We start from the raw sequence: 7,735 nt of genomic DNA, 5'->3' as shown, positions 1-7,735 counted from the left end.
CAAATATCATGAGGATGGGATGGCTCTGTAAACATGAGTTCTGGCCAAAGTTTCGAAGCTTTGGATTTGACTCAGGAGAAATGGAGATACACTTTCTTTATCAACATGATGGAAAGTTAGTGGAACATGATATCCCTGGGACTTCGTCACCTCTCTGCTGCGTACTAGTTATAGTTATCTTGATCAAGTTACTGCTCTGGGCCTCAGTTTCCCCTTTGTAAAAGGAGTATGGTAAAAAGTTGTGAAGATTCAGAGATTCTGCGTGCAGTGTGCCTAGCATTGTATCTGGGATGTCAGATGTGCCCGTAAATGTTGGCTATTGTTTTAATGTGCTCAGACTGCCATACTAATATACTGTAGACTTGGTAACTTAGACAACAGAAATATGTTTTCTTGTGGTTCTGGAAGATAGAGAACCCAGATGAAGTCTGGCAGGGTCAGCTTCCGATGAGAATGCTCTTCTTAGCTCATAGATGGCTGCTTTCTCAGTGCATCCTCAGATGGCCTTTCTTCAGGGCACAAAGAGAGAGAGCGCATGTGAGTGAGTGAGTGTGGGCCCTCTCGTGTCTCTTCTTATAGGGACACTAATCCTATCAAATTAGGGCCACATCACAACAGACTCATTTCTTTCCTTATTCCAAATACTCCAGTATTCTAACCTGGAGAATCCCATGGACAGAGGAGCCTGTAGGGCTACAGTCCATAGGATTGCAAAGAGTCAGACATGACTGAAGTGACTTCACATGCATGCATGTGGGGTTATAAGGTTTCCATATATGAATTTTGAGGAATATACAAATATCGAGCCCATAACAGCTAATATTATCAGTATTCTTTTCTTTATCAGTATTACTGAAATGGGGCTTCCCTGGTGGCTCAGTGGTAAAGAACCCACTTGCCAGTGCAGAAGATATGAGTTCAATCCCTGAATCAGGAAGACTGCAACCCACTCCAGTATTCATGCCTGGGAAATCCCATGGACAGAAGGAACCTGGCAGACTCCAGTCCATGGGGTTATGAAAGAGTTAGACACAACTGAGTGGCTAAAAACAACAACAAACATTACTAAAGTGAGTGCGGTGGTAGTTGTACAGAAAGAGCAAGGTGTGAGAGATTAGAGTCAGGGCAAAAGGCCATTGCAGAGAAGCAGGTAGGAAGGGAGAGGAGGGAGGAGTTCTAGAGGTAAGGGGCTCTTTAATTCCATTGACATGTATTGAGTACCCACTGGGTGCCAGCCATTGCTCTGGGGCCTAGCGACCCAAGATGTACAAGCATGGAGTCAGACGAGCTAGAACTGACTTAAACACTATGATGAAAATCTGTGCAAGTCATGGTGGGAACCCAGGAGATGTCTTCATAAAGGAGCAGCCACATGAGTGACAGGAATTGTTTGGAGGAATAGCCCCTATGAAATGGAAGGAAACAGTCAGTAGGGGTCACTGTTTCTAGCTTTGAGTAATCAAAACCATGAAGAAACAAATTGGCGGACTAGTGGGACTTGGGAGTAGATTTGGGAAGGGAAGGGGGCTCTTTCAATAGCAAAAAGGAGTCACAAAGTTCCTCCTCAGCGGGAAATATCCCTGGTTGCGGCATCAAACTCTGAAGACCGGAAAAGAAAATAAGAATTGTGTTATTTCCTGCAATGAAATAATGCTCTAAGCCATATCGTCACATAGCTTCCCGAGACTGGCAGTGAGAAGATGACTAACCCTTCTCAAGGCCTTACTGGAACACGTTCTGTTCCTACGTTAGCTCAAGAAAATGATTGAATTTGTATGATAACATCACAAAGCCTGGGGCATTCCCCGCCCTTTCAGAGAAGTTGGGGAGGAGGGGGAAGGAGCAGGGTGGGGAGGAGCCAAGGCTCCGGGAGGTGGGAACTCAGACTCAGCCCAACACCTGTGCCTAGAAAGGACCGGTTATATAAGGAGCTATCTCTGGCAGCTGGGTTCTATCTGCATTGGGATTAGAGCCTGTCCAGTTGCTTTAAGAAACAAGATCTCCTGTGCAGGTAAATTTCTGTGGCTTCAAAGGTGGGTCCACTTTATCCTAGAGCCCCTCAGGTCCTCTGTGAGGTCTGGATTCAGAAAAGGAGAGGTAGTGGCTTTTCCTGATATGAACTTTGCAGGTCAGAGTGTCTATATAGGCAGAGCCCTGGCATCTGGAGATCTGAATTGTGTTCTCAGCTTTGCGTCTGCTCACCCGTGTAACCAAGAACAGTAGACTTAAGCCCTTTGGGCTCCGTCTCCTCATTCAGATCAGGGGGTCTTTGGACCTGGGTGATTCCTGGGATCCCTCCAGCTGATTTCCATCCATGGTGATTTGGTAGAGTTAGCAGTGCTGCGAATTGCTGTCATTTCCCAGGGCTGAGGCCCTTCCAGGGATCTTCTGAGCCTGCTCGATTTGAGGAGGGGGCTGGAAGGGGCTTGGGGCCTTGTGGGGTCCGATGTTCTGGGAGGCAGGCTGCTCTCTGAGTGCTAATAGGAAGCGAGGTTGGCTTGATATCCTCTGTGAAATCAGATGTGAAGAAACACTGATGATGCTCACCTTCTGCGAGAGTGAAATGGTCCCTCACGTGATAGGTGTCAGTGTGGTGCTAAAGGGTGGCCTTGGCTTAGACGAGAAATCTAGAAATCACAATGCTGATGCATTTTGCTGGCTTCTAGGCATTGGAGGCTGGTGGTGGCTGTGGAGGGAGGTGGTTAGCTCTCAGCTCAGCGTGTAAGTCTGTCCCGTGAAGGCAGAGGGAGATACTGCGAGACACAGACTGAATACTGGTTAAACATTTTTGTTCCAGACATGCCAGATCCAATCTATAGGAGCTCAGGCCTAGAACTGTGATTCTAACTTTGAGCTAGTGAAGTGGACCTAAGTGTCTCAGTCTGGGGTGATCTCCTGGACCTGGCAGGGTGGGAGGGTATCTCTAACTTTGGAGAGTGAGGATTCTTGGGTGGGCTGGGTACTGACCATTACTCAGAGTGAGCATCACAGGGAAGAGAAGACAGCCCTCTCTCTGGGCCTGTGATGTAGTTGAGAGCGGAAATTCTGATTCATCCTGCACCCCTGCCATTGAGGGCCCATGGAGAGGAGTCTAATATAAAGACTTGGTTAACAAGTTGAATCTATTGCTTTTTAATTTCCACTGTAAATCTCTCTACTGACCATCGCAACAATCAGTAGGAAGGAATAGAATTGATATAACTATTAGCTGCACAACTGTTTTGGGGACAAATCTCTCCACCTCGAGGGTAACCCCTAAGTTGATTTCCAATACATAGACTGGTTTTGCCTTTTTTGGGAAGTTATGTAAATGGAATCATAGAGTTTCTGTGTCTGGATGTTTTCGCTCTGTACTGAGTTTGTAACTTTCATCTGTAGGGTTGGGTGTAGTTCATGGCTGTTCACTCTCATGCTCTGTAGCATTCTATTGTGTGAATGTTCCGCAGTATTATTTATCCAGGTTCATGGCCTTGTGGGGAGTTCTCAGTTCAGGACTATTTTGAATAATGCTGTTATGAATTTCCTTGTACATGTTTCGTGGTATACAAGTCCAAGTGTTTCTATTAGGTAATACCCAGGGATTGCTGTGTCAGAGGATGTATACATGTTTACTTTTAGTACTGACTGCCAGATAGTTTTCCCAAAAAGATTTTTTTCCCAAAGGATTGTTATTTTAAATTTATTTTTATTTGTTTATTTTTGGCTATACCATGCAGCATGTGGGATCTTAGTTCCCTAACCAGGGATTAAACCCGTGTCCCCTGCAATGGCAGTGCAGATTCTTAGCCACTGGACAGCCAGGGGAGTCCCCCCAAAGATGTTTTTGATTGGCTTCCTTTTTCCAAAGTGTTGCCTGGGTGTCTAACTGCATAGCTCGGTTTTCTGGAGTAGTGCTCATCATAGCCTGAGATGGGAGGCCATCCATTTCTCGAGTCCAGGACCAAGGTTTTTTGGGGCAGGAAGTGCTGTTACCCAGCATCATCTCCCCTCCCAGGTCATAACAGATTCAGGGTTGTTCTTTCATGGCTGCTCCTTTTACAACAGTCTTCTTCTCATACAGTCACACGAGCTCAGAGGTCCTGAGAATACCTTTCCTGAGGTGTAAAAAAATCTGTGCATCTGTCAGTTAACTCAGCTGTGAGGAGAAGCAAAAATGTGCCAGAGGGCCAGAGAAGGCTTTTGTGGATGAGGGGAAATGAGCTGAGCTTTGAAGAATGGATGCAATTTGAACCAAAGAGGGCAAGACACATCTTGTGTTTGTGTGCGACTGAAAGGTGTGTTGGGATAGAGCAGAGGGTGTGTGCTGTGGGTTGTTTACCCAGAAAGAGGTCCAAACCCCGAGAGCCTGACCATGTGGGTTTGAGGCCACCCTCTGTATGGAGGAGGGGAAGGAAATCTATTTTTATTTAATCAAATAATGCAGTTCAAAGCCTGTGAGTCTCTTCAGATGCAAATACTTCTGAAAATAAAAAGGAACTCATTTACATCTGTTTTAAAACTCCTTCCTATTGAGATGTGTTTTGAAATGTCCAGAGGGAGAAAGATCAAAAAGGTTGGTTCTTCAAAAGTGTGGGAGATGGTGGAGAAATCAGAGTAGGGAATGGCTCTAAGACCAGGCTGCTGCTGTTTCCTGGGGTGGGAACTCTAAGAGCAGAAGCAGGCGAGAGGGCAAGAGTGTGACCCCACTGAGGTTCCAGTCTAAGAGCCTGTAAGGAAGTGAAAAAAAGATTTGTGAAAAAGATGCCCCAGGGCTCACCCTAGTGAGTCTGGGCAGCTAGAGCCGTTGGAACTGCTGCTCAGGACACCAAGTTTCTTCTAGCCTGATGTTCAGTTCAGCTGCAAAGAGTTACTAATATCAGGGTCTGCCTTCTGCAGGGGCCAAGTGAAGGTTCTTAAGCCCATGGAAAGTTACATGGCAACTTAGGGTGTACACTCCCGTTCTGGGGGTGTCTACACTTCTACAAAGATCTGTGGCAGTGTAGTGTCTCACGGAGTCAGATGGAAGATGAGGCAGCTGAGAGTGGGCAGGGAACTCCATCAGCCAAGTTCTTACATCTTCACATAGGCATGTAATCACCCCAGCATTACCAGTGAAGGCAGGGAGCTTCCGGCCTTTTCTCCCCACCAACCCCAAACCCAGAATCCTCTCCAGGTGCCTGGTTGCTATGGAGACTCCTTTGCTTTTTGAAGCTGCCCTTGATTTTACTTTGTGCCTCAGGGCATTTTGCTTTAGATCCCGCATACCACCCCCTACAGCCAACCTGGATGAGAAGAGGTGTTGTTAGGGAGGCCACTGAAACCAAGTCTCAGCCTAAACCAGTCCCAGGGATGTGATCAGAAAAACAGAAGAGCAGTCACATGGTTGATATCTCACAAAAAGTTTTTCCGTCCTTTTCTCCTTCAGCTTCATACTAGGAGGGGTGGGGAGGGCAGGTTTTATGATTCCTTACATTTTACAAATGAAACATTGATTCATTCAGTCAGTCAGCTGGTCAGCAAACACATATCAACCATTTCTTTATTCATGACTGGGCTCTGCGAATCCAGGAAACAAATCTTATTCTTGCCTTCAAAATAGTTCATAGTTGGACTGTGTTCTTTATTGTTTCCTGAAAGACAAAGTCTTGGGATTTTCTGTTAAAAATGCAATCTAAATGCAGACAGGTGTCTAAATGGTAAAAACTTTCAAGATCCTTTCCAACCATTAATTTTGTAAAATCATTTCCCCTTTCATGAACCGGTCATGATCTGTTCATAGAGATATGGGTTTTCCTATTCGTCATCAGTACCCACAAAGCCACAAAGCCACCTGAAATCTGCTCAGGAATGCCTGATGTCATCACCTGTAAAAAATGTATTAGAGACCAGACTTTAGCAGAGAGAAATGGCCATATCTTTAAGTCTTTTTGAGGCACAAATGTAACTCAAAATGTTAAGAGTCTGTTAAAAAAAAAACCAACAATGAATCAATTAGAGATAAAATTCTGTTGCATTAAGATAATTTCTCAGTGATGAATTCAATTAACCACATTTTATTCTGTGAATTCCTCCTTGGAGCTTATCCCTGTTCCTAGCGCCATGTAGCAACAATCCATCTGGGTTAGATAGTGCTTTAAAGCAGACTTCCCTGTAAAAGGCTGTGGTGGTTTAGTCACTAAGTCGTGTCCGACTCTTGTGACCCCATGGACTGTAGCCTGGCAGGCTCCTCTGTCCATGGAATTCTCCAGGCAAGAATACTGGAGTGGGTTGTCATTTCCTTCTCCAGGGGATCTTCCTGACCCAGGAATCAAACCCGGGTCTCCTGCATTGCAGGTAGATTATTTACCGACTGAGCTACGAGGCAAAGGGCTAGGCCTTTTACTTGCTGGTCATATGATCTCTGTTCCAACTATTCAACTGTGCTGTTGTATGTTGCAAAAGCAGCCATGAATACATAAACGGGTAAGCATGGCTGTGTTTCAATAAAACTTTGTTTACAAAAGCCAATGGTGGGCCACATTTGACCCATGGATCACAGAATGCCATCCCCTGCTTTAGAGTTTTTTCAAGTCACTTTACATCGTTGTCTCTTTGAGTCCTGAGAGTGGGCACAGGATATGTCATCTCCATTTTACAGGTAAGCCAGACAGCTGGGAGATGGTACAGTGTCTGCCCATGGCCACACGGTAAGAGGTAGCAAAGCCAGCCACCTCTGGGTTTTCTAATTCCAAATCTGGCACACCATGAACACTGTACAATGACTGTTACACAAAAGAAAGATAGCTTTGCCCAAGATAAATCAGCCAGGGCTGATTCTTAGTCTTGTTCTTTTGTTCCAACTGTCAAGAGAATGGAATTGATCATTTTTTCAATCCGATGCTTTTTATCATGTAGACAGAGCCATTGTGCAAGGAGCTTAGGTTTCTATTCCAGTTTTACTCAGATAACTCAGTGGGCTGTGGCGAGATGCCAGAGCTCTCTGGCAATCAGTCATCCCGTAGGAGGATTCTACAGGTCCATAGTACCTGTGAGCAGGGATGTACTTATTTCATTTCCTTTTCAGAGCCCTGACTCTACCCTTACTGGTGGGTCAACAACCACATGTATGTATGTGACCTGGTGCTGTGCCTGCACACAGTAGGTCCTCAGTAAACATCTGAATGAACATCAGGGCAGGGACCCGAGGCATGGAAGAGACCAGAGTCTCACCTGGTACTGCTGCTCCAGTTACTGTTGTAAGGCCTCTTTGGGATCATGGGCACCAGGGATCCTCCTCCCCATCATAAAGCTCTCTTTTACCCCCAACATCTACAGAGAAGGCAGGTATAGCCAATAAGGCAAGGTGAGGATTGATGTTCTGACTATTGATTTGCTGAGTTCAAATGGATCCTGACCTGAAGAATGTGACAGAGAGGTTCAACTCTCTCTGGGGAGCCAAGGAAGTGCTCAGGCCAGACAGCATGTCTTTAGGCTTTGCTGGCTAATACCTGTGCCCTGGTTAGCAAGCCTCTGTTCATTTTCATGATCTTGTTTTACTGGCCTGCTCCAACACTGCTCACTCACAATGGTCGAAGAGCATTTCCAAATATGACCGAGACCCATTTATCCCTTTGTGGAGAGCTATGGCAATCTGGGAATAAGCCAATTTCTTGAACAGCTTGCTATACATGGAAGACACACAAGAATTTCCAACAAGCCGCATGTGGGTCTAGACTCTCCTGAAGGTGACTTAGGAATACTTCTTTAAAGATATATA

General features: G+C 45.5%; 1 protein-coding gene across 1 annotated transcript in view; it reads left to right on the top strand.

Moving 5' to 3' along the window:
- The first annotated feature begins 1,935 nt into the window (after positions 1-1,935).
- The window catches only part of CAPN14 (calpain 14), a 36,951-nt gene continuing 31,151 nt past the window's right edge, over positions 1,936-7,735 (top strand). Inside the window, exon 1 of the mRNA XM_010845285.1 lies at positions 1,936-2,011. The gene's annotated coding sequence lies outside the window, so the exon portion shown is untranslated. The remainder of the gene's footprint in view (positions 2,012-7,735) is intronic.

Source organism: Bison bison, unplaced genomic scaffold (assembly GCF_000754665.1).
Source record: "Bison bison bison isolate TAMUID 2011002044 unplaced genomic scaffold, Bison_UMD1.0 scf7180017864215, whole genome shotgun sequence".
NCBI classification, from domain to species: Eukaryota; Metazoa; Chordata; class Mammalia; order Artiodactyla; family Bovidae; genus Bison; species Bison bison.
Note: the sequence above shows the minus strand (reverse complement) of the source record. Positions and strands in the feature narration are given on the sequence as shown.